Here is a 26,028-nt window from a genome sequence, read left to right on the forward strand (position 1 = left end):
CAGCACCCACTCTGTACCTGGCATCTAACTGGCCTAAAGGGATGCAATTAAGATCCAGCCAGTGCTCAGAGAGCTGACAGTCCAGTTGGGGGAGGAGGACTGAGCAAGCAAGTATGTCATTATAGTTCAATACAACATCGGATGGAGCCCCCTGATGTCCAAGCAGAGGGAGCCATTCCCCATGGCTGGAGGACCTAAAAACTCTCTCCTGTTGAAGGAAGGATTTGAGATGGATCTTAAAGGGTAAGGACAGAAATAAAGAAAGAACAACAGCAGAGGCAGGAGTGGGCAGGATGCATACAGGAGACATAAAGAAGATTGGACAGGCAGGCATGGTGGTGCACACCTGTACTCCCAGCTGCTCCAGAGGCTGAGACAGGAGGATTGCAGGTTCAGAGCCAGCCTCAGCAACAGCAAGGTGCTAAGCAACTCAGTGAGACCCTGTCTCTAAACAAAATATAAAATAGGGCTGGGGATGTGGCTCAGTGGTTGAGTGCCCCTGAGTTCAATCCCCAGTACCTGCCCCCGCAAAAAAGAAGAATTAGATTGGACAGAAGTGCAAGAAGGTCAATGGTCAATGTAAGTGGGAAGTAGGAGCTTAGAGCCCAAGGTCTCCAAACCACTCCCAAACCATGTTTTTGAATCCATAGGTAAAAGGGAGCTAAGGAAGAGCTAGGGTAATGGCATCTTCATAACCCAGATAGGCTGAAGCAGAAAGAGTCCCAAATCTCAGAAACGTAACTTAGCAGAGGTTTATTTCTTGCTTGTCTAAAACTAACTTGGCTCAGGGCTGAGAATAGGGCTCTCTGCTCCTGGGGTAGTTGAAGGATCCTGAGTTGAGTAGAGCTCTTCTGTTTTCAGCACATGACCTTGGGCCACCCTGGAACTGACATCCTTCTGTCACAGAAGAATGTCCTGATCTCACAGGAGGTTTCAATAAGACAGTCATGTAGTTGGCTAGGACTCAGTCACATGGCGCTGAGCACATACAACTGGGGTGGGATGCTGGTTGTTATAGTTTGGATCTTGAATGTTCCCCAAAGTCCCATGTGTTAGAGGATTGGTTCCCAGCCCATGAAGCTGTCAGGAAGTGGCAGAACCTTCGAGAGGTGGGGCCTAGGGGCTGGGGCTGGGGCTCAGCGGTAGAGCTCTCACCTAGCATGGGCGAGGCCCTGGGTTCGATCTTCAGCACCACATAAAAATAAATTAATTAATTAAATATATTGTATCCAAGTACAACTAAAAAATAAATATTAAAAAGAAAAAAAGGAGGTGGGGCCTCATTAGAAGAAGTTAGTTCGCTGGGGCATGCCCTAGAAGGGGGGTTTTGGGACCCCAGGCCCTTCCTCTCTCTCTCTCTGTCTCCTTCCATAGTAGCTTTACTCTACCACGTGCTCCTGCCATGATGTACTGCCTTGCCACCAGTCCAGAGGCAATGGGCCCAACAACTATGGACTGAAACTGTGAGCCAAAATAACCCCTTTCTCCACAGAAGTTGATTAGCTCAGGTGTTTTCTCACAGTGGTAGAAAATTGACTAACACGGTGGTCCTCTCCACCACAGGACAGGGAGAGGGACTGAGATCTGAAGAGGGTGTCAACTACAGAACTGGGGAAGCACACCTTCCCTGCAAGCACATTCCTGAATTAGGCATGCACCACCCCCTGACAGGACACTAACTTCTAAACACCCACAGGCTCCAGAAGAGACCCCTTCCCTTTCTAGGGACTCTGTAGTGCAGCAATAGGAATATGGGCTCTGGAATTCAGGAATTGCCACCTTGACTTTTAGCAAGAATTTGGTCTCTCAGAGCCTCAGCTTCCTCATTTATTAAATGGGTATACTGCATCTGTTAAGTGGGTATAAAGCATCTGTTTTGTAAAGTGCTTAGCCCAATGCCAATATACAGTCATTCATGCAACAAACATTTATTGTGCACCAATTGAGAGTCAGGCACCTTACTGGATGTTGGGGTTTCAAAAGAACCCAAATTCTGGGTCTCAAGAAGCTTACACTCTGGTAGGGCTAACAGACACAGGAACAGATTCTTCAAAAACAGAGTAGTAAATGCAATAATGGTGGCCTTCCTAGATAAGGGAGACCCAGTCCTGGGTCATTGGAGAAGTGACCAGCTGACTATTAATGGAGAAGAGTTCCCCAAGAGCGGTCTGGAATATTCCAGAACTAAGGAACTACAGGGGCAAAAGAGCAGCACTGAGTAGCAATGAACTGCAACATGGTGTGTATGTAATGTAGGCAAACATTGGGACATGGGTGGGATGGAACTCACAGAGTTTCTTGTCTCTTACAATAAAATTGAAGCAGAAATGGGGAAATACATAATGGGAAATGAGGGCAGGATCCTGAACTTTCGGACCTCATCCATCATGTTGATGGACATTACCCTGTAGCCAGTGGATGACCCTTGAAGAGTTTTAATCAGGAGATTGATAATGGTCATATTTGCATTCTAATGAGCTCAGCCTGGTTGCTATTTGGAGGGGAGATTTAAAGATAGAATAGAAGCCAGGAAACCCAGGATACAATTCAGATAAAAAATGATGAAGGGGGGGCTGGGGTTGCGGCTCAGCAGTAGAATGCTCTCCATGCGGGGCACTGGGTTCGATCCTCTGCACCAAGTAAAAATAAAATAAAGGCATTGTGTCCAAATACAACTAAAACAAAAATTAAAAAAAATGATGAAGGTCTGGGGCTGGGATTGTGGCTCAGCAGTAGAGAACTCGCCTAGCATTCGTGGGGTCCTGGGTTTGATCCTCAGTACCACATAAAAATAATCAATTGAAATAAAGGTATCACGCCAACTACAACTAAAAAAATAAATATTTTTTAAAATGATGAAGGTCTACAGAAAGCTATGGTAATAATTATTATTCATAATCATACCTGCCACATATTGTGTGTATGCCACATGCCAGCCCTATATTAAGGGATTTAGATGGACTCAATACCTTTATTTTGTTTAGTTTTTGATGTGGTGCTGGGGATTGAACCCAGTGCCTCACACATGCTAGACAAGCACTCTACTACTGAGCCATGACCCCAGCCCTTAACCTAGTATCTTGCAACCCTGCTATAACTTCTTATGAGCACCAGGAATTTCCATCAGTTCTTTTGGATTTTCTATGTAGACAATCTTGTCATTTGCAGCAGTTATATTTTTTCCTTTCCAATCTCTATACCTTTATTTCCTTTTCTTGTCTTATTGCATTATCTAGCATGATGTTGAAAGGCTGTGGTGATGTTCCCATACCTTGTTCCTGATCTTAGTGGGAAAGCTTTGAATTTCTCACTGCTAAGAAAGGTATTAGCTTTTATTTTGTAGGTGTATTTATTACATTGAAGAAGTTCCTCTCTATTCCTAGTTTAATGAGAATTTGTTCATGAACGGGTGTTGGATTTTGTCAAATGCTTTTACTGCATCTATTGATGTGATCATCTGATTTTATTTTTCTTTAGTCTATTGATATGATGAATTGCATAATTGTTGGACCAGTCTTATATAACTGGGGTAAATGCCATTTGATCATGGTAGATAATTCTTTTTATATGTTGTTGGTGTCAGTTTGCTATTTTGTTGAGGATTTTTGCATCCATGTTCTTGAGAAATAATTGGTCTGTGATTTTCTTTTCTTATAATATCTTTGTCTGATTTTGGTATGAGGGTGATGCTGGTCTCATAGAATATGTCAGGGTTTTTTCCTCTTTTTCTATCTTCTGAAAAAGATTGTAGAAAATGGGTATAACTTCTTCCTTAAATATTTGGTAGAATTCTCTAGTGAACCCATACAGACCTGGTGTCTTCTATTTTGCAAAATTATTCATTATTGATCCAATTTATTAAATAGACAAGGACTTATTCCATTTTTCTATTTCTTCTTGTGTGGGTTCCACCTGATTGTGACTTTCGAGAAATAGGTCCATTTCATTCCCCAAATTTTGATAAGCTGTGTTTCCATTTCCATTTAAAGTATTTTTAAATTTCTTTTTTGACTCATGTCTTATTTATGAGCATGTTGTTAATCTCCAAGTATTTGGGGATTTTCCAGCTATTTTTCTATTATGGATTTCTATTTAATTCCATTGTGATCTGAGAGCAGACATTGTATAATTTATATTTTTTTCTTTCAATATTTTTACTATTAAAAATGAAATTGAGGGGCTGGGATTGTAGCTCAGCAGAGGAGTGCTCGTCTAGCATGTCCCAGGCCCTGGGTTCAATCCTAAGCACCACATAAAAACACATAAAAAAAATAAAGATAATGCGTCCAGTTGTAACTAAAGAATAAATATTTTTTAAAAAATGAAATTGAAACAAAGATTTGCTGCATTTTAGGTTATTACTATAGACAACAATTGCCAGATAAAATACAGAGCTCTGCTAAATTTGAATTTTGGATAAACAATGAGTAATTTTTTAAGTATAAATAGACTCAAAATATTACTCGGTACAAATTTATTCTCCAAAAAAGTCTACATTGTATTCATGCAATTCAAATTCAACTGGGCATCTTATCTTTTTATTTGCTAAATCTAGCATCCTGACCATAGGTACAATTCCCAGGAGTGTGTCAAAACTAAAGAACATTTTCAAGGTTCAGGGTACACAGGGCCAAAGTTTTGTTCAGTAAACTTGTGCCAGTTTTCTCTTCCCTAATAGTGAACGAGACCGCTTGTTTTCCTACAAAAATGACAGCTTTGACATATTTCAAAGTTTTTTGCACTTCCCTTGATGGACACTCCATGTCCTGTCCTTTGCCCATTTATCTTTTTCTTGTCAAGCCACATGAACTCCTAAAGAATATTAACCTCATGTCTCTGTTTCTCCCAACTTTTTTTTTTTTACCTTTTAATTTGGCTTATATTGTCCTCCAAAGTAGAGGTGTTAACATTTTATGTAGTCAATCCAAGGGCTTTCATGATTCTTCCAATACTTTTGTCTACAGTCCCTTCTCATTTAGAGATTGATAAATTTATTCACCTATATTTCCTTCTAGAAATCTGCTGAAGTTCTTTTCAGTGGCTTTGTTTTTGTATTTAACAATCTAAATCTTACATGTATGATGAGTTTCCAAATTCATTTTTTCCCTCAAATCCTTAATTTGTCCCAGCTCTATTTGCTGAATGAAATCCTTTCAGTCTCAGTGATTTGTGATGCCCCATGAGTTTTGTTGTTGTTGTTTCTTGGTATTGGGATGGAAGTGCTTAACCTCTGAGCCACAACCCCAGCCCTTTTAATTTTTTTTATTTTATTTTGAGACAGGGTCTTGCTATGTTGCTTAGGGCCTCACTAAATTGCTGAGGTGGGCTTTGAACTTGTGATCCTCCTGCCTCAGCTTCCCAAGCTGCTGGGATTACAGGTGTGCACCATTTAATCTTATACATGAAGAAAATCCATTTTCCTTAAAGGGATCTTCTTTACATAATTTAATCTTTCTAGGTTTTGTTATTTGAAATATAAAATGAGGCTATATTGTAATTAATTCACATAATCAACAGATATTTATTGAGCATCTTCTGGGGACCAGGTAATATGTAAGATTCCTTCCAGCATTAAAATTCTGAATATAAAGGAACTGTATTTGTTTATTCTCAGGTCAATGGAGGAAATTGTCATAATTTGCTTCACCTATTGGGTTTTTTTTTTATATGAACACATATAGTATCTTTATTTTTTATGTGGTACTGAGGATCAAACCCAGTGTCTCACACATGTGAGGCAAGCACTTTACCGCTGAGCTACAGCCCCAGCCCCCCCATTCTTATTTTTATGAGAGATTTAAAAATAATAATAAACCAAGAATGCTTGATTAATTTTATTAAATATATCCTTTAGACCCTGTTAAGATTAGTTTATCATTTTTTTCTTTATGAGTGTTTAATTTTGAAGAACAAATACTATCAACTCAGTGGGATTACATGAAACAGAATTAGTATGAACCCACACAATTCCCACCACATTATATTATATAGCGTATTAAAAGTTCATGTCAATGTTATATAGACACATCATATATGTATATAATATATGTATTAAGAAAGTATCTGTGGTGAAATCTATGGAACTTTCCAGACAACTAATAAAATCAAAATAACAAAAAAAAAAAAAGAAAGTATCTGTACATTACTATAACATATTCTAAAACACAACAAATTTAAACTTGTTTTATTATAATACAATATTCTGCATTCACTCTACCTTGGTCATATCCAGAGTTGTGTGGAATACCTGCATGCTCATTCTGTCTTGTTTTCTTTTGTGTCTCACTATGTTGCCCAGGCTGACCCTGAACTTCTGGGTTTCAGTGATTCTCCCACCTCAGCCCCCAGAATATGCACACTCCTTTCTGTCAGTCATAAAGGATCACAAGTAATGTGTTTGAGTTTGAATATACTCAGTTCAAAATGCCCTCTAAAGAATTTTAAAACTAGAGGGATAAAGTTCAATAATGGCAAAAGCACACACGTACGTGTGCGTGCGCCCGTGCACACACACACACAAACACACAGAGGAAAAAACAAGTTATTCAGCTCTGCCTGACCTTGGGTGAGTTATGTAGTCTCTTTGGGACTCAGTTTCCTCATACTAAAATGACAGGGTTGGGCTAGCTGATCATCAAGCCTCTTCCTGCCCTGACATTTAGTGACAGGGCTGGCCCTGTGGGGAGTATCAGGTTATGGGAGAGGCAGATCTGTGTCAGTCAGCAGGGCAGCTCTGTTATTAGAAAACCAAGCAGAGAGCAGTCCTAGTACAGATGAGCAGGAGGACAGTGTGCACTACAATAAATCCTAGCATCTCTGGGGGCAACCCTGGCACCAGTCATAGCAATGGAACATGAAGGCTTTGGAAATCTTTAGAATGGATCAGAGGAAGACAGCATAGGATTAAAGTGCTGGAAAAATGGGTCTTCTGAGAAATGTTAAAGAAATAGAATTCCTTAAGCTAGAGACGGTCACATGAAGATGGATCTAGCTTTGAGTTCCTAGCATTTGAGCAACTGTTTTGTAGGGATCCTGGCAGTCTTAAGCAAAGCTCTTTTTGTTGCAAGGAACAGAGACCTACTCAAGTTAAGGCCCTGAAATCCACAAGTGTAAGTGGAACTCGTGGGAACAGACGAAATGTAGGGAACTCGGACATCTCTCTCAGGGGCTTTGTGTACTAAGTGTCCATCCTGCCTTGTCGTCCCCCCCCACCTCTACCCCCACCTTTGCCAAATCTGTGCTCCACTCTGGCACTTCTTACTTCTGGCTTCCACTTCACCATAAGGTCCACTTCCAGATGGACAGACAACACGGCCCTCACTCCATACCCCACACACAATTTCTTAGTGGCAATGTCCATGGTCAACTGAACCAGTCCCTTTTCAATTCTAGATTCCCCTGAGAGGATTTATCTACCCTAGCTGATCTTTTTGTAGCAAGCTGGCTAGCCAATAGATGGGTCACCGTCAGGTCAAGGCCATCCTGGGCAGGTCATATGTGAAGATGGGATGAGGGCAGGTGCTATAGGACATGGCTGGGTGGGGCATGACAACAGGTCAGACCAGCATGTGGGAATTCTGGCCTGATGAACACCTTCAGCAAAGGGGCCAATGTCTTAACCCGATATTGTCTGAGAACAAAATAAGTCTGATCCTATACTTTTATATGGGAGCTTTTTAACACTCCTCTTTTTTAAAAATATTTTTTAATTGTAGTTTAATACAATACCTTTATTTATTTATTTATCTATCTATCTATCTATTTATTTATTTATTTTTATATGGTACTGAGGATCGAACCCAAGGCCTCACACATGCTAAGCGAGACCTCTGTCGCTGAGTCACAACTCCAGCCCTAACACTCCTCTTTTTAAAGCTTAATTTCTCCATCAGAAATGTCTGATCTTTGCCAATTGGAGATCAGCTGGTTGAAGGCTTTATAAAGCACCAATTAACCATGGAAAAAGTTTCACCACTTTCCAGAAGATACCAAAAACAACCCAAAGATCTCTGGACCTTCCTGGGCTGGCTTGACCTATTTTTATCCATTTCAAATATCCAGTTTCTACTTGCTTCATTAAACCAACTTGTAGTCCAGTATCTTTGAGTGACCATTCTCCTGTTCTTTGGTGCTGCATCTGACTCTTCTCAGCATCCTGCCTAGAATTCCCATCACCTTCCAGGACAAAGAAAATGAGACATTCATGAACCAGTGGGCAAGATAATTATTTGTAGGTTTTGGTGTTTTTGTTTTTGTTTTTGTTTTTTTCCTGCACTGGGTTGATCATACTACCAGCCTCAAATATAGGCAGGCAAAAAATTCAATGACTTCAAATGCAAGGGCCTTGAAAACACAGACTTTAAATTAGAGTTAGGCTTCCTCTATCCAAAACACACCTACTCAGACACCTCACTATCTTCAGACCAGAACCTAGGCATGAGCCAAGAGATGTCTAAGCAGCCAAAATTATCTAGATAGGCCCATATTGGTATATTTAAAGTAGCATATAATTCAAAGCAACTGTGTTCCCCAGAGGGCTGGATGGCCTGTTATTCCTTAAGAGAGACTGGATGAGTCCTAGGGGAACAGGAAAGGCTAGGTTCCTTGCTCCTCGTAATCTGTTTACTTTTTGTTTACACAGAATTTCAACAGGTTTGCATATCTGGTTCTCAACCCAGATCAGACTAAAAGATGCAAATTATACAAAAAAGAAGATGGGTCATGAGGTTGCTACAGGTAAAATAGCATTCTTCTTGACAACTGGGAAAAGTAACTAGTGGCCATAATAAAAGAGATGAAATGATAAGAAGGAGACCCACAAAGCCCACAAGTGCAGCAATACAATGTCTCTCAAAGGTTTTGGAACTGGAATAACAGCATAATCACTGGTTTAGAATAATGACCCTACACAGAGCAAAGATGTTAAATTAAGATCAGTATGTTTTATTTTGAAACCTGGTGATGTGAACTTTTTCTTAGAAAAACTTCCATCTGAAAGGATTAAATTTTTCAAAATGGTTTATCTATCTATCTATCTATCTATATTGCACTAGGGATTGAACACCAGGGTGCTCTACCTCTGAGTTATATCCCCAGCCCTTTTTATTTTTTGAGACAATGTCTCCTAAGTTGCCCCAGCTGCCCTGAACTTGAGATCCTCCTGCCTCAGCCTCCTGAGTAGCTGAGATTATAGGTGTATACCTGTAATCTGGTTTAAATGTGTTTAAAAGGATGAACCTTGAGCTAGCTAGAAAGCTCCACCATCCACCAAAGCCTGGAATTGTACTGGATAACTAAGGTTTCACCCAAGCTCTGGGTGAACCCTCTAAACTACTTCCTAAAGGACAGTCAAGCCCCTAGTCAGCCCGAGAAGTGCTGTGGCTTTGACTTATATACTATTTGGAATAAACGAACGGGTTTTAAGGAGGTTTTACTGTATTTGGTTTGCAGGCTTCACTTGGCAGCATCTCTTTAAAAAGGCTGCCTGCCTTTGAACTAATCCTCTATTTATAATCCAGCTGGAGAAAGGCTGCGGCAATGTATACACATTCCTAGAATTTACAGAGTGCTGCTCACGTCAGCCCTGCGCCCCCATCCAGAGCCCCTGCCTTGGCCCTCACTTCACCAGAGAGCACCCTGAATCATCTGGGGAATGTCTGGGTGCTGCAGTCCAGAGGCTGCCTGGCATGTCCAGGAAGGCCCCCTCCACTCTGGGTGGGGAGCCCACGGGACGGGTGGGGATGGGGCAGTTGCTGGATCAGGCTCAGTAAACACCATCACTCACTCCTGACCCTGCGCTGTGCAGACGCCCCACCGACCGTCGGGGGGCTGCGGCCTGACGCTCAGCTTGCCCCCTCGAGCCGTTCCTTTCTTACAACTCATTCCCTCCCGAAAACCACGCCAACTTCACATTTTCCTTTTTTCCCCCTCTCACACAAATTATTGCAAGTCATGGCAGGCTAAATATAGCCCCCAGTCTGTTTTCCAGATGCCGGGGCCTCCAGCCGCCTCAACATTTTCCTGATGTCCTTCCAGCGGCCTCTTTCTCTTGCTTTCCTTTCTCCTCCTGTCTCACCTTTTATATTTTAGTTTTTGCTTTCCTGATATGCCTCTATCCCCCGCTTCCCAGGCTCCTCTCATCTTTCCTGACCTTCCAGCTCAAAGGAAAGTTCTAGAGCAAGGCCAGAAGCCAGACAACCCCTTCCCCAGCTGCCCAGCGTGGTAAAGCTGGAATAAGGACATAAATAACCTAGAAGAGAGGCAAGAGACACTGGGGTCTCCAGGACCCTCAGGAATGAGCTCCCGTGGTTCATGCCTAACCCTCCCTTACTTGCTGATCCAGAGTCATTTAACCTCCTTCCTCATCTCTTTCTTCCTATTGGGTCCTGGGTGCCAAAGAGTGGCTGGACATTCCCCCCTTTTGACAACTTCTTGGGTTACTGGAAAGTGTCTATTGGGACACGTTTCAAGCCATCACTTTCTTGAGGTTAAATACTGTCAATTCCTCTTGCCTTTCTTCATCAGACCTATTTGTCCAGAGTTTAATTGTTTTCATGGGTTCTGTCCATGCCGTGTCCATCATAGGACGGGGAGCCGGGCCTGCAGCCTCTGCACTAATAAGGGCTTGATTCCTGCTGTGTGAGTGTGTTGGAGGATTTCCCTGATACTTCTTCCTCGCAGACCCTTCTTAACCTCAACCTAATTAACATTTGGGGACATAATTGTTGGAAAGACTCTCCTGGGCATCTGGGGTGTTTAGCAGCATCCCTGGCCTCCATTCACTAGATGCCAGTAGCACACACACAAGTTATGACAACAGAAAATATCTCCAGACAGGGCCCAATATCCCTAAAGGCAAAGTCACTCAGGGTTGAGAACCACTAGCCCGGTGAGATAGGCAGACTAGCAAACGATTGTTACCATTCAAAGAAGCCCTACAACAGGGGCATAAACACAGGACTGCACATGAGTCAGAGGGAATTTGAGTTGTTCTGAAGGGTGGATACATGTTTCCCATAGAGAGACAGCGTTGGAAGGAGGACTTTCCAGACAGAAAGAGAAACATGTGCAAGGGCACTGGGGTGTCACAGAAAAAAACAACAGTTGCCTGGCATGGCAGGTATCTGGGCAGGAACAAGAAATGAGGATGAACTGGGTCTGCCCCCACTTCATAAAGGGCCTTGTGTGACTAGGAAACAGGGAGCTTTTTAAGCTGGGGAGCCTGACGAACAGATGCATTTTTGGCCTGAAGGAACGGAGAGGAGGGGAAGGCATGGGGGTAACTCAGGAAGATGACCATGCGCACTGAAGGCAATGGTGCTTGGAAAGGGAACAAAGGGGACAAGACTGGAGAGCTCTTTCTGAGACGCGGAACAGACAATAGATGTGGGGAAGGAGACAGAATAAAGTCGAAGGTGACCCGGTGCCTCGGGGTTGCTGGAATCCTGCTGGGCCAGTTTTGGCATGGAGGCCTTTTTCCACCCTGGAAATGTTGTGGATTTCGGGCTGCGTCCACCTCCTCTGGGGAGATGAGGTGCTGGGATGTTTACGTTGGGGAGAGTCTGTGCCGATCTTTCCTCCTTGTTTGCTTTTAGGTCAGGCTCATGGGAGGCATCTGGTGGGCAGAACCCAACCCTTAGGAACTGGGTTCAGGAACTGAATGTCTAGTTTTTCCACCAACCGCCTCTGGCACTCGAGTGCCTGAGCCTCAGTTTATCCATCTGTGATTGAAGAGAAACTCCCACCCCCAACCCGCCAGGATGTGGTGAGTGTGACTAGGGCTGCATCCGTGGGTGGCTCAGACCCCCGTGGGTACTTGGCAGGCAGAGCCTGCAGTTGGCAGGAGCCGAGCGTGGTTGTAATCAGGCCTGATGGGAAGGCCCGACTCCACCGCGGCCTTGAGCGGCTGCCAGCTCTGTGACCAGGCCTGCTTCAGAACTTGCCTGCAAGTTATTTATTTTTTTTTTTCCAGTGTGTCTGGTTCCTACAAATGGGCTTTCTAAAATCTTCTCAGGCTCCAAGAAGCCCCTTGGGCTATGCATCCCCTGTCCTTCATGATCCCCCGGCTCAGTGGGAAACCTGGAGATGATTTCACTCCATTTGGCTACATGTAGATACTTCCCTTCCTTCCCTCACTGCCTTCCCATTTATTGTGAAAGGAAAGAATAGGAGGCTGGGATGGAGGCTCTGTGGAGAGGCTGGCCTGGCTAGCCAGTCACAATGACCTTGGGCCTGCTAGCTAACTCCTTTCCCCCGTGTTTACCCTGGACAGGCAAGGTGAGTGGATGGCACCCAGAGGCAAATGGTGAGTGCAAGTGTGCATGTGTGTGCGTGCGTGCGTGCGTGTGTGTGTGTGTGTGTGTGTGTGTGTGTGTGTGTTTACTGCTCCTCGCTCCCAGGAGCCTGGCGCTGATGGTGATGTCTCTCTCAACGCAGGAACAAGGGGTTGCATTGTTAGCTTGCCTATCTCTTGGTTTCTGATTCACCCTGGGCCACTGCAGCCTGAGCAGGTTCACAGCTGCTCAGGGATACATTTTCCAGCACATTTAGGACTTGGAACAGCCCCAGGTTTCAGGAACACATGGTGATGGGGGAGGGAGTGGGGCTCAAATAGACCAGGAAGGGGGAAGCAAGCTCCTTCTTTCTTTCTTCAAGATGAATCTCCATTTTCATCATCTGATAGCAGGAACAGCATGTGAGGACAGCGGATGAATTGCAAACCTGTGCAGGTCGGGGGAGAGGGCAGGCAAGTGGGGGGAGATGGGCAGATTTAGTTCATACTGGCTGAGGTCTCCTTGTGCAGCCTGCTCCCCTCTGACTCGCAGCTCTTGCTCCAGTTACAGCCTCCACCCAGCCCCCCAAGCCAGCCAGGGACGCTCCAGTGTACCCCAGAAGTCGACCCCTGGAGTGAGTTTCCAATAGCCATGGCCAAGGGGGCGAGGGAGGAACTTTGGACTGTCCCTAAGATCTGGGGAGCTGGGGCTCATGCAGATTCCATCCCACAAAGCAGTGGTGTCCTTCCTCTTTGTTCCTGGTGGCTTTTTAAGGAGGACACAGACATGGAACTTTCCCAGCCTCTGCCATCTCCTCTCTTTCTCTGAGGCAAGTAACTGCCTCACAACTGACAGGAGCCAGGTGACACTGCTGTCTCTTGCCCATATTCAACCTCAGTCATGGACCCCTCCACCTAATCTCTGTTCACCAGGCATGGTCCAGGTGCTGGTTTTAGTTAGAGCAGAATATGGCCCCTGAACCCTGAGACACCCCACGTTGATGGTGAATCCAAAGGAATGGGTAAGTCTTTAATGCCCGCTGTTGCAGGACAAAACCTGACCTGAGCACTCTCAGTGGCTCTGAGGGACCTGTGACAGGGACACGTGGCTACAGGCAGCCTTCCCCTCTGTCAGCATCTACCTGGGCAACCTGGAGCAGGCTTCTCTGTGTGCCACAGCCCACCCGTGGGGATGACTTCGGATGTTCACCTGCCTGCCGGGGTGGCTGCAAGATGCAAGGTAAACTGTGTGCACCACCCCAGGGCAAAAAAAAAAAAAAGCCTGTCTGACTCTCAGATTGCTCTTCTCCCCCTTTTCTCGATGTGGTGACTGAGGATGGAGGACTGTCCCATAGGAGCCAGGATCAGAACAGGAAGGCTGATGTGCTGCTGGAGCTGGCTGCCCCTTCCGGTCCTGCCTGCCAGGGGCAGTGCTGCACAGAGCTGGCTTCTGTGTGGGGCTCGGAGCAGCTCCCGGCTCCCACCCAAAGCCCCTTTCTCCTGTGCTCTTGCAGAGCTTGCTCACAGGCTCCCATTCAGAGGCCGACTGATTGAAGAGGCGGCTGTGGGTCGGCAGTGTGACCTTTGGGCCCGCCTTGGTGGGTGAGTGAGTTAAGCCCCCGAGGCCCCTCCACCCCAAAGGGACCAGCCAGGCCCTGATTCTGCACAGATCTAGCTAGGAAGGTGCCATATGGCAGGGAGGACGGAGCTGAGGTCCTGGCTTTCAGCCCTCATGGATCACCCACCCCTTCTCTTCAATGTGCCCATTCACAAAGCCAGGCAAATAATCACCCTTCTCTCTTCGTGTGGATTAGAGGAGGGGAGGGGCTGAAGGTGAGTTTACAACTGACTCCATGAGAAAACAGGAGAGATCCTTGGTACAATCCAGTTGCCTTGTTAACAGTTTTTTGGTTTGCTTTTTGTTTTTGGTACAAGGGACTGAACCCAGGGGCACTTAACCACTAAGCCACATCCTCAGCCCTTTTTATTTTTTAAGACAGGGTCTTGCTAAGTTGCTGAGGCTGGCTTAGAACCTGCAAGCTTCCTGCCTCAGCCTCCCAAACCACTGGGATTATAGACCTGTACCACTGCACCCAGTTGAACAACTTTTTTTTTTCAAAGATAGAATGTTCCATAGGGTGCACTGCCCAACTGGACAGTCACTAGCCACAGGTGGCTATTAAGCATTGCAATGTAGCTAGTGTCACTAAAGAATGAAACTTTTAATTACTTAATTTAATTAGGTTTAAATAGCCGCATGTGGCTAGTAGTGACATTTTATTGGACAGTGCAGGTCTAGTGGAGAGGGAATGCTGTGTCTTTGAGGCCACACAAACCCAGGTTCAAAGTGTGACTCTGCAATATATACTTGTTCCTGTGTGGCTGCTTAACTTCTTAGGACTCAGTTTCCCCACTATTTAATATACAGTTGAGTAAATAATACTAAGTGAGCCTGGTTGGGGACAGGCTACTGTGCAGCCAGCATCAAAACCAGAGTCCAGGTCACCGGCTCCAAGATGCGCTTACAGCCAATCCTCCTTCCCTGCCTCAGCCAGTGTGAGGGTGCAGGCTGCAGAGACGGGAAGGAGGATATAGGTCCAGACTTCTTCCTTGGCCTTGGCTGAGGGAGGCCGGTGTGCAGGAAACGTCTCCTCTCTCCAGTGCAAGGAAGAGTTGGCAGACCAGGTCCAGAAGTCTTAGGTTAGGCCATCAGGCATGGCTTTCAACTCTGTGGCCCCCAGATGAATCTTCCATGAGCAAGTGTCCCAGTGGGTGAGCCTGGACCCAGGCTGGATGGTAATGCTACCAGAAGGAAATGCCCTGCCCTGGTCCTCAGCTGCCAGCTTTTCCTCCTAGACTTCTGCCCCTCCTGCTTTTCTTCCTCCTATACCTGAGCCCAAACTTATCTGTCCCATGTCCCATCCTGGTGAGAATCTGCTCATTATTTTCCCAAAAGACAACTGCATTTCCGTGGTCCCAGGTACTGATGTCCTCCTAAGATCTGGTTTTGGCCTTTCCAAGAAGTGTGGACAACAGGATAAAGAAGGGGAGGTCCTGAGCCAGGTCAGCAGGTGAGAGGGGGAAGGGAGCGCATCCCAGGCTGCTCCAAGGGCAGTCACCTCCCCTGTCTTGCTCTCCAGAGCCTCTGAGGCAGCTACCTGCAAACCCTGTGCCACCATGCCAGGTAAGTGGGGGCTCCCTGGAGCAAGGATCTGGGCCCAGGACACTCAGCCAAGCCAGCACATGCTGGTCTGTCCTCAAGGTGCATGGCACCAACAGTTCATCTGGATGACAAGGTCCCCCTTCCCCAGTGAGGGAGAGTTGGCACAGTGCCAAGCATGGGTTTCCCCAACACACCTTCATCTCCCAGGGCCCACATGTCCTCACCCAGTGTTATGTCACAATCCTGTAGTGAGAGGAAAAGAGCTCTGCCCCATCCATGGAAGGGGAGATCGAGTTTCAAAAAGCTACCTAGTAACTCTGCATGACTCTCTCCCTCCTACCCACACTGAATTATCATCATCATCATCATCACCACCGCCATCACTTTCACTTAGTAAAGGGCAGGTTCTGTGTGTGGAGCCTGCTTTATTACTCTGGCTCTGAGAAGTAAGTATCATGGTCCCTATTTTATAGATGGAGAAACTGAGGACCAGAGAAGTCACTAACTTGTCTAAAACCACACAGCTCCTTTGAAGCAGGAGAGAGAAACATGAGGCCCAAGATATCACTCTGTGCCCTGCACAACTGCCCAGGACGGAGGAGCTAGAGCGGGGAAAGGCTGGTGAGGTGGCCATCACAGGCCACTCCATAACATGCCACTGAGCCCAGAACATGGAGTCTGCCGCCTGGAGCAAGAGAAGAGTGGAGCTCGGTGGGAGTCGGCCTGCAGAGCTTCAGGAAAACCCCCGTAGAACCAGCTGCAGATATTCTTTCCCTCCACTCCACCCTCATGGAGACTCTTCCTCCAGGCCAGCCTGTTCTGCTGGAAAAACAATCTCCCCTGCCTGGGGACCCGGGCGGCTGGGCTACCTTCTGGTCTGTCTTCATTCAGATACATTTCTCTCCTCCCTGGAGCCGGGGGAGGGAGTCATGCTGGGGGAGGCATGGGTGGGGCTGAAGACTTCATCTGTCCCCCTTTAAGCCAAGCAAAGAAAAATAGCCTTTTGCCAAGATCTTTCATCTCAGTCATTTACTCTCACAGATGTTTTCTGCAATATAAACAAGAAGCAAGGAATGTCAGGGAGGAAAGGAGGATGGGAGGAGGGAAGGAGGGAAGGAGAAGAATCAACAGCTTTGAAATCTGGGCCTGCAGAGGGCAGGAAACAGGACCTCAGCAGGGTCCCTGCTGCCCTGAGAGCATGGGCAAACCCAAGGTCACTGCACCAGGCCAAGCAGAGGGCAGCGGCTGGGGGATGTCTTTGAAAGAAGGCTCTGGAGAAGTGGACCAGTGAGTGGTCACCCCCAAACAGGCTCCCCCTGCCTGGGAACCTGCCCATGGGAAGACACTGCTGGGGTCTCGGCTTACCTGGAGTGGCACCTGGCTGGGGCACACCCTTGCCCACCTTAGCACACCCCGAAGGCTGTTCTGGACTTCAGAACTCTGTCCACTGCCCAGATCTGCCAGCAAGACCAGTGGGAGGTGCGGCACCCACAGTGGCAATAAGGATTTGGTCATAGAGGGAGGAGGAAGAATCCTGAGCTGGGGGTGGAGGGCAAGAGAAGCAGATCACACAGTGGGTCAAGAGCTAACCAGGAAGGCAGATGGCTCCCAGCTCCACATTTTGTGGGATTCCTACTGGTGTCAACAGCTAATAAGCCTGGGGTTGCAAACTCAAATGCCTCTGGGGACTGACCAGGAGCCCAAAGGAGTGACCCTGAATGGGGACAGTATGAAGAAGAAAAGGCAGACCCATCTAGAAGGGTGGCCACCACTCAGCTTTGCACTACGAAAGATTCAAGAGAGCATCCTCAGCACCACATAAAAATAAAAGCATTGTGTTGTGTCCATCTACACCTAAAAAGAAAAAAAGAAACAGCAAACTATCTCCCCACAATGGAGCTGGATATTCAGATGGATTCAGAGAATCAGAGCCTGGTCCCAGCCCTCAAGGATGTACGCTGTAGCTGGGAGAACTGAGACCCAGCCTTGACACTGGCACAGGATGTTGAGGGGAAGGGGAAGAGGAAGCCAGGCAGTGCTTCCCACCGGAAGTGGTGTTTGGGCTGAACCTTGAAAAGTGGATAGGAAGAGCTGCTTGTTGCAGGCTGGTCGTGAATTCTAAAACTGGGAGACTTCTCAGGACACTGACATCTCTGCAAAACTAGGACCTGGGACCCCTGCCTGCTGAGAAAGAGTGCCCACCCTACTCTTGCCACCAGCCTTCCCTCACTCGCTCTCACCCACTGCCACGAATTGTATGTAGGGTCTCTAAGAAACCATCACTTAGGGTCTCCAAGAGAAAGTTAGTGAATGGGTGGCACAGGCAGAGTTGCAGACCGTGTTGGAGGGCAGCCATTCAGGAAGGAGTGACAAAGTGTTCCTGATGGTCAGCAGCCTCATATTTCACATAAGGGCCCATGAGGATTGCTGGTGCCCAGGATTTCCTAGAAATGCCCCAAATACTGAGCTCCTTGCAAAGAAAAGATTGGGAAGGGAACCAACTCTGGGTTAGCCCCGGCTTAAAGTTCATGTATTTCTTACAATCTGCTGCATGGCAGTAATAATTATTCCTGCCTCAGAGAACAGGAGATAGACCAGAGCAGTGAGCTCCGTGAGGACAGGACGCCCCACTGACTGCACAGGGCCTGCTCCTCGGAGCAGATGATGCTGTATGTCAGGGGCTCATCTGGGGTCGTGTAGCCAGAAGTGGCCAAGAGAAGACACAAACCCAGATCTGCCTGGCCCCAAGGCCCAAGCTCTTCCACTATGCAAAGATTCCCAAAGGTCACTCATAGAGGAAGGTCCTGCCCTGAGTGCCTAATGACCCAAGTGTTGAAGACTGGCGACTGGGCGTGCTCCATACCCCTTGCCACGGCTGATGGATCAATAGAGAAGGCAGTGCAGTGTGCAAACGTTACTCGTGCGGCCTGCCTTTTGGAATGATGGGGATCCTCTGAGGCCGTGTGGTCCTCTTATTCATTCAATGCTGCTAGGTACCTCCAGGAAGAGCAGGCCCAGCTCTGCACATGCCACTGTGACCGCCCACGGGACAATCTCCACCCAGCCTCCCTTTAGCTGTCACCCACTGGTCTTTATTTCTGCTCTATGGACAAGGCTCTTCTTCATAACCATTTTTCACATACTCAAAGACCAGCCTTTGCCCTCTCTCTTATTTGTCTCTTCTGTGTTTCCTTCACATGTTCCCAGGTGACACACTCTCAGATCTCCTCAATATCCCCATGCCTCTCTCCAAACGGAGTGCAGTTTCTTTCTGCTGCTTCTTCAGAAGTGACACGGTAGCATCCCAGGTGGAACAGACAAGCGAAGAGTCCAGCAGGAAGACACACTTTCCTCATCCTCAAAGCTCTTCTGTCAGTTAATGTCACCTCAAATTGTTCTTCAATCAATGTCACCTAAATCACACCAATTTTCTTGGTAATCATGGGCTGACTCCCATCACATTTACCATCAGTACATGCCCCCAAGTCTTTCACATCTCCTCCATCCTGAACGTGTAGAGCTCCGTGTGATTCAGCCCCAAGGTCCCGACATTATTTCACTGTGTCACATTTAGCCGCCATTAGTCCAATCATCGTAACCGTTAGGGATTCTAATTCTGATAGCTAAGGTATGAGAATTCTCCTGCTAACAGCCAGTAGCTAAGCCTGATCTCTGATGGTTCTTCCCAGTTTCTAGTTGAAGTACTGAAAGGGAAGGACCGTGAGAAAGCTACAGAACGTTGATGGGATCCTCTGTCCAGGTGGGACATCATTTGTCAGCAACTTTAAGGACAGTCACTTAGCACCTCCCCTGCCACTCCACTTAGGCTGTCTTCCAGCTCTCCTTGATCTCATCAGTGCCATCAGGTGCCTGAGCTATTGCCTAATGCCATGCTATGGCCCCCAACGTAGGCATCCCATCCATTCCCTTAAAAACGTGCATCTGGTAGTCGCCTCTTTTCTTGGTGAATCCATGCTTATTCCTAACGATCAGCACTTTCTTTCCTAGGCCTTCAGAAGTCCTTCCTTTATCTGTAGATGAAAAGCTCACCCCTGAACCCAAAGCCCAAGCCCTTGGACAACTGGACTTGTTAATTCATTATTCTTGGCATGCCCACTTCCCCTCCAGATCCCCTCTCCATCCTTCTCCCTCCTGCACTGTACCCAGGGGACTGACCTGGACTCCATTACTGGGCACCTTTGTCCTCTGGTCTCATTTGGGTTCAGCCAGTGGGGAACACCAAGACATAGCAGGTAGGACAAAGTCAAAGTCAAGAAATGTATTCTCTTGGACCCCTCCTTGACTGTCTCTCAATTGCCCCCTTCATCTAAAGTCATAGGCCCTGTTGGGTGGCTGTCTCCTGCATACCTTCTCTCATGCCTCTTTGACTGTACCCTCAGGGTCCTCACCCCTGCTGACCCTAGAGGACCTTATCATGCTTTGTTAGCTTTGTTTAACCTTGCCCATATCTTGTAAGTGATTCAATTTCTAAATTCTGCTCAGTCACCCCATTTAAGTGTGCCATCTCTTTCCTGCCAGGATGCTGACTGGTGCACTCATATTTTGAGTCATGCTTCCTAAAGACAAGCCCCAGCTGTGCTCAGGTGTGGGAGGGAGTGGAGGCATTGGTGAAAACAGTGCAGAGTTTAAGTGCACAAGATCTGTGGTCTCACTGAGCAAGAGTGAATTCATTCCCATCGGTGCTCTAGCTGGGGCCATTTAAGTTCTCTGAAACTCTGCTTTCTCTTCCATAAAATTGATGCAGTAACTCCCCTTCACAAGTTCTTCATCAGGATTTGATGAGATTATATTTGCAAAACACTAATTGGCATCAGGTGTATTGTACATCCTTAATAAATGTGAATTATTGATTTTTATTAAGAGAAAAATCTAACTATTGAGGGTATTGCTTTAGTGCTAGAATATGCTAGCAAGAAGCTACAAGGTCTGACTCTATGACTACCAGGTAATCTGCCCATCAGATAATCTGCCCCACCCTACAGGAGAAAGAAAAAAATAAGTGTTGTTGTTATTATTATGTTAGCTAGAGAAGAAGTCTATTCTATTACTTATTTAAAAAAAATTTAACAATGAATACTTTTAGGAGGCTGTTCTTACATTCTACCTGATGTCCCTTTCCTATTGATTTTCTATTGGTCTTAAAAGTCTCCCAGCCTCACAGTTGTGCATGATGCCTACTTGTTTAAACTAAGAAAAAATGGCACCCTTCAGCCTGCCCTAACAGAGCTCCTCCCACTCATCCTTCCTCCAGATGATGTTCTTACCAAAATAAGGTTCAGAACAGAGTCTCTTAACTTGGTCCAAAAGCTAAATCTGAAAGAGGTCAAAGATTCTCTGGTCAGTCACATTTCACCCAACTATTTTTAGCTGGGGTAAGGCGAAACAAGATTCCCCAAAGATCTGGGTCCTGTCAAAGTTGGAAATCGTGCCAAGATGGAGGAATACAGCTATCTGTGTTGGAAAAGAAAAAACACTTCCCTCCTTCATAGCCGCAGGATGGCTGTTGGCTGCCAATGAATCTACCTGCTCTGTCTTGCTTGCGTTTGATCACATTGGGTTCGTCCACTTATTTGCTATTTGTCCCCACCTTTACTACTGAGCTTGTCTACTGAATGATCAATGTGTTGACCATCCCCTGGTCCATCTCATGTCATACTATCCTCCATCTCCTGTGTCAGAAGCTTGGCAGATCTTTGGCTATCTGTCTTAATAGAAATGCACTGCAAAGCATCATGGGTTCTCCATCTGGACAAACTCCTTTCTCAGCCTCTTATGCCAGTGCCCCTACTCCTATTTCTCTCTCCTCAGAGCACAAACTTTGCCATGCTCTTCTGTCCTTTTGCTCCTTTCTTCCTCACGTCGCCCTACCAAGTAGCAGTCCTCATGCCTGGAGACATCTGCCCTTCCCCATTCTCCTTCATGACCCTCCACTCTCTGACCTCTGTTGCCAGAATCCCTTGAATTAGAAAACCGGAGATATTTCCATGACTTTTAAGGCTGTATTGACAAAACAGCAAAGAAAAGGGAAGAGGGACCAAGCTCAGAGTTTCTGCCTGACCCCGAATTGCCGGCCGCTGAGGGCAATGCCATGGGAAGGTGACCTCCCCAAGTCCCAGGACCATCCCAATGGGCTGACACAATTGGCTACTCAATGGCCAGCTCTTCTGCTGCTCTGCTCCTCTGGCAGGACACGGGGCAGATGGAAAGTGAGTTGCAAGTTCAAAGATGTGGATAGAGCATCGTTCAGTGATTTATGGCCTAGGTCATGCTTTCCAAAGCTGTATAAAAAGAGTTATTCCTGGCCGAGTTTCTTACTGGTCACATGTGTGAAATGGAAACATCAGCTTTGTCAGAAATATACTCCCTCCTCCCATCCCAATCTGTGTCTATAATCAGGTTCTGGGTGGAAGATACTAGAAATTCGAGCTGGGTGCTGAGAGATGAACTCAAGGAAAGAACACTTTACAATGAAAATATATCACCCGGGCTGTGGCAATTACCAAGCATGCTCAGAGGGGCCGAGCCACTTCATATAAGCTCCCAGAGATGCTTTTCCATAAATGACTAGATTGTGCATCATAGGCTTTCTTTCTTTCTTTCCTTCTTTCTTTCTTTCTTTCTTTCTTTCTTTCTTTCTTTCTTTCTTTCTTTCTTTTCTTTCTTTCTTTTGTTGTTGTTTGTTTTTTGGTTTTTTTGTTTTGTTTCATTTTGTTGTTCCTTGTTTTTAGTACCAGGGATTGAACTCACAGGCACTAGACCACTGGGCCACATCCCCAGCCCCTGTTTTGTATTTTATTTAGAGACAGGTTCTCACCAAGTTACTTAGCACCTCACTTTTGCTGAGGCTGGCTTTGAACTTGCGATCCTCCTACCTCAGCCTCCCAAGCCCCTGGGATTACAGGTGTGCATCACTATGCCCAGCCTCTTAGGCTTTCTTGTTTGTCATTTTAACTATTCAGCACTCATCCACTCTCTTCCGGTATCCATGCCCCCACTTCTTCCTGGGGTCCCACACTGTTCCCTGTTCTCAGTCTCTGTAACTCAGTGCAGCAACTTCACCCCCACCTCAGGGTGAAGCATGTGATCATGTCTAAGCCAATAAGAGCATTACATTCTCTACAGCATGGTGATTGGTTTAGGAACGGACTTTGGATAAATCAGACAACGAGATACCTTGAGTTTTTCCCTAGGACTTCTGGAAAGGAGACTCATTTTTTAATCTTTGAACCTCATACCTAAGAGGTTTAGAGACGGTAGCTATGGTCCTTTTTCCATCACGTGAAACTTGAGTCTGAAGCCAATATACCATAGAGCAGGGTGGAGAAATGGAGAGGAACCAAGTCCTAGTAACATTATTTTAGCCCTGAATCCAGTTTCGTCTGATGCTAGCTCTAATTTGAGATCTTTCCATGGCATGGACCACTAGATTTGCCTTTTGCTAAAGTGGTTTTCTGTATTTGGTGACCAAAAAGCCCTCATTTACAGCTGTTATTGAAAAGTACACGTGTCGTTTAAATGGAACTAAGAGGAAGGAGACAGGCCAGCACTTGCCCTGGACTTTGCAAGCTCAAGTGTACAGAGGGAGGCATATCACCTACTTTAATGTCAGGGAGTTACACCAGGAGGCCCCCAGACAGGGAGAGGGAGAACTCCAAACAGGAAATTCACCCAGCCAGCACCATCTTTTAGAACTGAAATTGCTAAAACACCAGTTTCTACTGAGTTTAGTTTTTGTAAAAACCCACTTTGTGTATTTTCCACAATAGTAAGCATTGCTGCTGTAGTGAAACCCCATTATTTATACCATCACAATGTGTACTTCCCTGTTACTCCCTTTCCTATAAATTAACAAAAATATTTATTAATAAGGTATTAATTAATAAAGTATTAGAGAAATGACTTTCCCTAATGTAGTCTGCTTCCCCCAGTGTATTACTCTAACTTCCCCAGGGACACAGAGTCTGCCTGTTGTTTAGATCTATATATCTACACATGAGCAGGCCTCCTCTGAGGCTGCTACCTGGCATCATTGGCCATCGCCCCTGACACCCCTAGGAAACATTCTAGAAGAAAACTCTCCAAGTGCTCTGGGGAGAGTGGTTTGTGGACTGACAGGGCCTGAGACTTGAGCTCATTAGAAAGGAAGGAAAGAGAGGGTTTCAGGCCCTGAACAGTGTTGGATCCCTTCCATTTTAGTTAAAGTCAAAAAGGAGATATCCTTACTGGGGTCCAAAAACAGAGTCCTCTCTGTTGAGAACGTGTACAACTTAAAGTTTCCTTCATTACAGAGAGCCTGCTGGGCCCGCCGCGTGGCATGACCCGTGGCTGTGGGTGGGATGGCTTGGTATTTTCATACTGATGGAAACAGTGGCCTTGTTGATCTCAGAGAGTACCAGATTAAGCTGATCTCGCTATTTTTAATCTTTCCGGAAATAAGCAAAGAAGAGAAGTCTAATTGCAAACAGACTGAACTTTACATAGGAAATATGTAGGTCCCTTGAGACACCTAGAAAGTGTCTGAAACCCTAACTGCCCCGTGCCTCCCTGCTCCCCTCCTCAGAGCACCCAGGGAGGGCCTGCGGCTGGGAGAGTTTGCAATCAGGAGTCCAGCAGTGGCCTTGGACTGGCCAAACCAGCCCATCCAGTCAGTCCACAGGGCCTGAGGGCAGGGGCTCTGCATGAGAAACCGGAAGACGGAAGACGTTTTGCCCACAGCCAGCAGCATGGCTTTGGGAGAGCTCTTTGTTCTCTCACCCCCATTATTTGGGGTTTTCTGGTCTTTCTCTATTCTGTGCCTGTCAAATTCCAGGCATGGAAGGATTTCAAACACTAGTATCAAGCCCACCACACACACACACACACACACACACACACACACACACACACACACTCTTCCCACCCCATTGCATTCCCACCACAATCCCATTTGCCACAGAGCCCTGAGATGTGTAGCCAAGAGGGGACCCAATGAAAGCTTTGAACCGTTCACATGGCCCTGGGCCGTCCATGAGCGCTCCAGAGTTAAAGTCCCAGCCAGAACCCTGGGCCTCACTGGCAGCTGTGCTACTGGATCTCTGTGGGAGGTGGGACAAGGCCCTATGGCCTGCTGTGCCTCAGTTTCCCTGCCTGTCAGTTTAGACAACCATGACCATAGCTAATTCTGAATTGTCTGCCTGCTGGTGGGACCAGGCACTGGGGGGGCTCAGATTTATGGCACGGAAGTCCCAGAATGAGTCAAAGAAGAGAGAGACCAAAATAGATCAGGAGCCCAGCGCCCAGAAAGGCAGCCAGAGAAGATTAGACACGCTGCTGAGAGAACCATCCGATGACTTTATTGAGGGTTCTTACTCATAAACAGCCACTGTGTGAGTGTGACTTCCACGGACCAGGCCGACCCTGCCTTGTGACGGGAAGTTTGGGGTTGGAGCCATCCATGGGCCCTGCTGTCGCTGAGGTCACCCTGGGAGCTGGGGCTCTTCCAAAGGAAATCAGCATGGGGCTCTGGGGCTTGGCGTAATGGCTGGACAGATGGACAGTCTTTGAGTGAAAAAGTCATGGTTATGAGGCAGGGAGGAGCTGCGAGGGCCCCCTGCTGTAGCTCTGTTGGTGGGAATAAGTCCTTCATTATGTGGCATTTCTGCCGCAAAGCACTCCGTCCCTTGCGTCTGCTTCTTGGTCTCATGAATCCACATTCATGGCAGTAGGCCAGGAGCATGGACACAGAAAGGGCCCAAGACCTGCTACCACGGTTCCCATCACTGGGAGCCCCCAGTCCCCAGCAATCCCCAGCAATGGATCTTTGGCTCACATCTTGACCCCTCGCATCCTCTGATTATAGAGTCCATCTTTGCTCTTCCGGCCATTCGCTCCTTTTAATCTTTCTTTCACATACAGAGCAGCTCAGTTGGATTCTTTCTACCCTCACCATCCCTTGGAGTACTTCTGGCACCCGGCAACCGTAGAAAAACTTGATTTACATTTGCTAGCAACACTGGTCTAAGGCCGGAACATGTGCATTAATAGATAGGGGCTCACGCATGTCACCATACTGAAGACCCTTTCGTTCCGACCACTGATGCCTCTCAACCACCTATCCATCTCCTGCTCCTCTCTGCTGGAAACACCACCAGCCAAGGCGAGCCAAGCCAAGCAGGTGTCTGTGGGCTCTCAGACCCTCCAAGGACGAGGGTCTCTTCTGTGGCTACCAGATTGTACCCTGATGCCAGCCAGCTCTTGGCGTCTGCCACTGGCCCTCCCAAGATGATCGCCTGTGGGGACACAGCCCGAACACTTGATCTAGCCTTTTCCCAGGCCAGCTCCATTGGCAGAATGAAACCCCCTGCCCTGGGAAAGCCAGCCTGGACTGTCTGTGGGGCATTCACAGTAACTGGACTAACCACCCATCCTGGGTTGGCCCAGGCGCTGTAAGACTTAGGCTCTGTGGGCCAGTATGAGGAAGGAGATGGGACAATGTGTAAGGAGGTAAATGTCCAATTTTTGGACATGCCATTGCTGACAACATATTTTTATCTAGAAAATAGCACACAGGAACTTAGAGTGAAAAAGAAGCTTT

General features: G+C 46.7%; 1 long non-coding RNA gene across 1 annotated transcript; it reads left to right on the top strand.

The window, feature by feature from the left end:
• Nucleotides 1-12,622: 12,622 nt before the first annotated feature.
• LOC308648083 lies at nucleotides 12,623-16,533 on the top strand. Its single transcript, XR_014021776.1, has 5 exons — nucleotides 12,623-12,728; nucleotides 12,837-12,906; nucleotides 13,786-13,873; nucleotides 15,252-15,455; nucleotides 15,908-16,533. It is a non-coding gene; the product is annotated as an uncharacterized lncRNA (long non-coding RNA).
• Nucleotides 16,534-26,028: the final 9,495 nt, after the last annotated feature.

The sequence above is a fragment of the Spermophilus citellus genome, assembly GCF_964194105.1.
Source record: "Spermophilus citellus genome assembly, chromosome: 4".
Classification (NCBI taxonomy): Eukaryota; Metazoa; Chordata; class Mammalia; order Rodentia; family Sciuridae; genus Spermophilus; species Spermophilus citellus.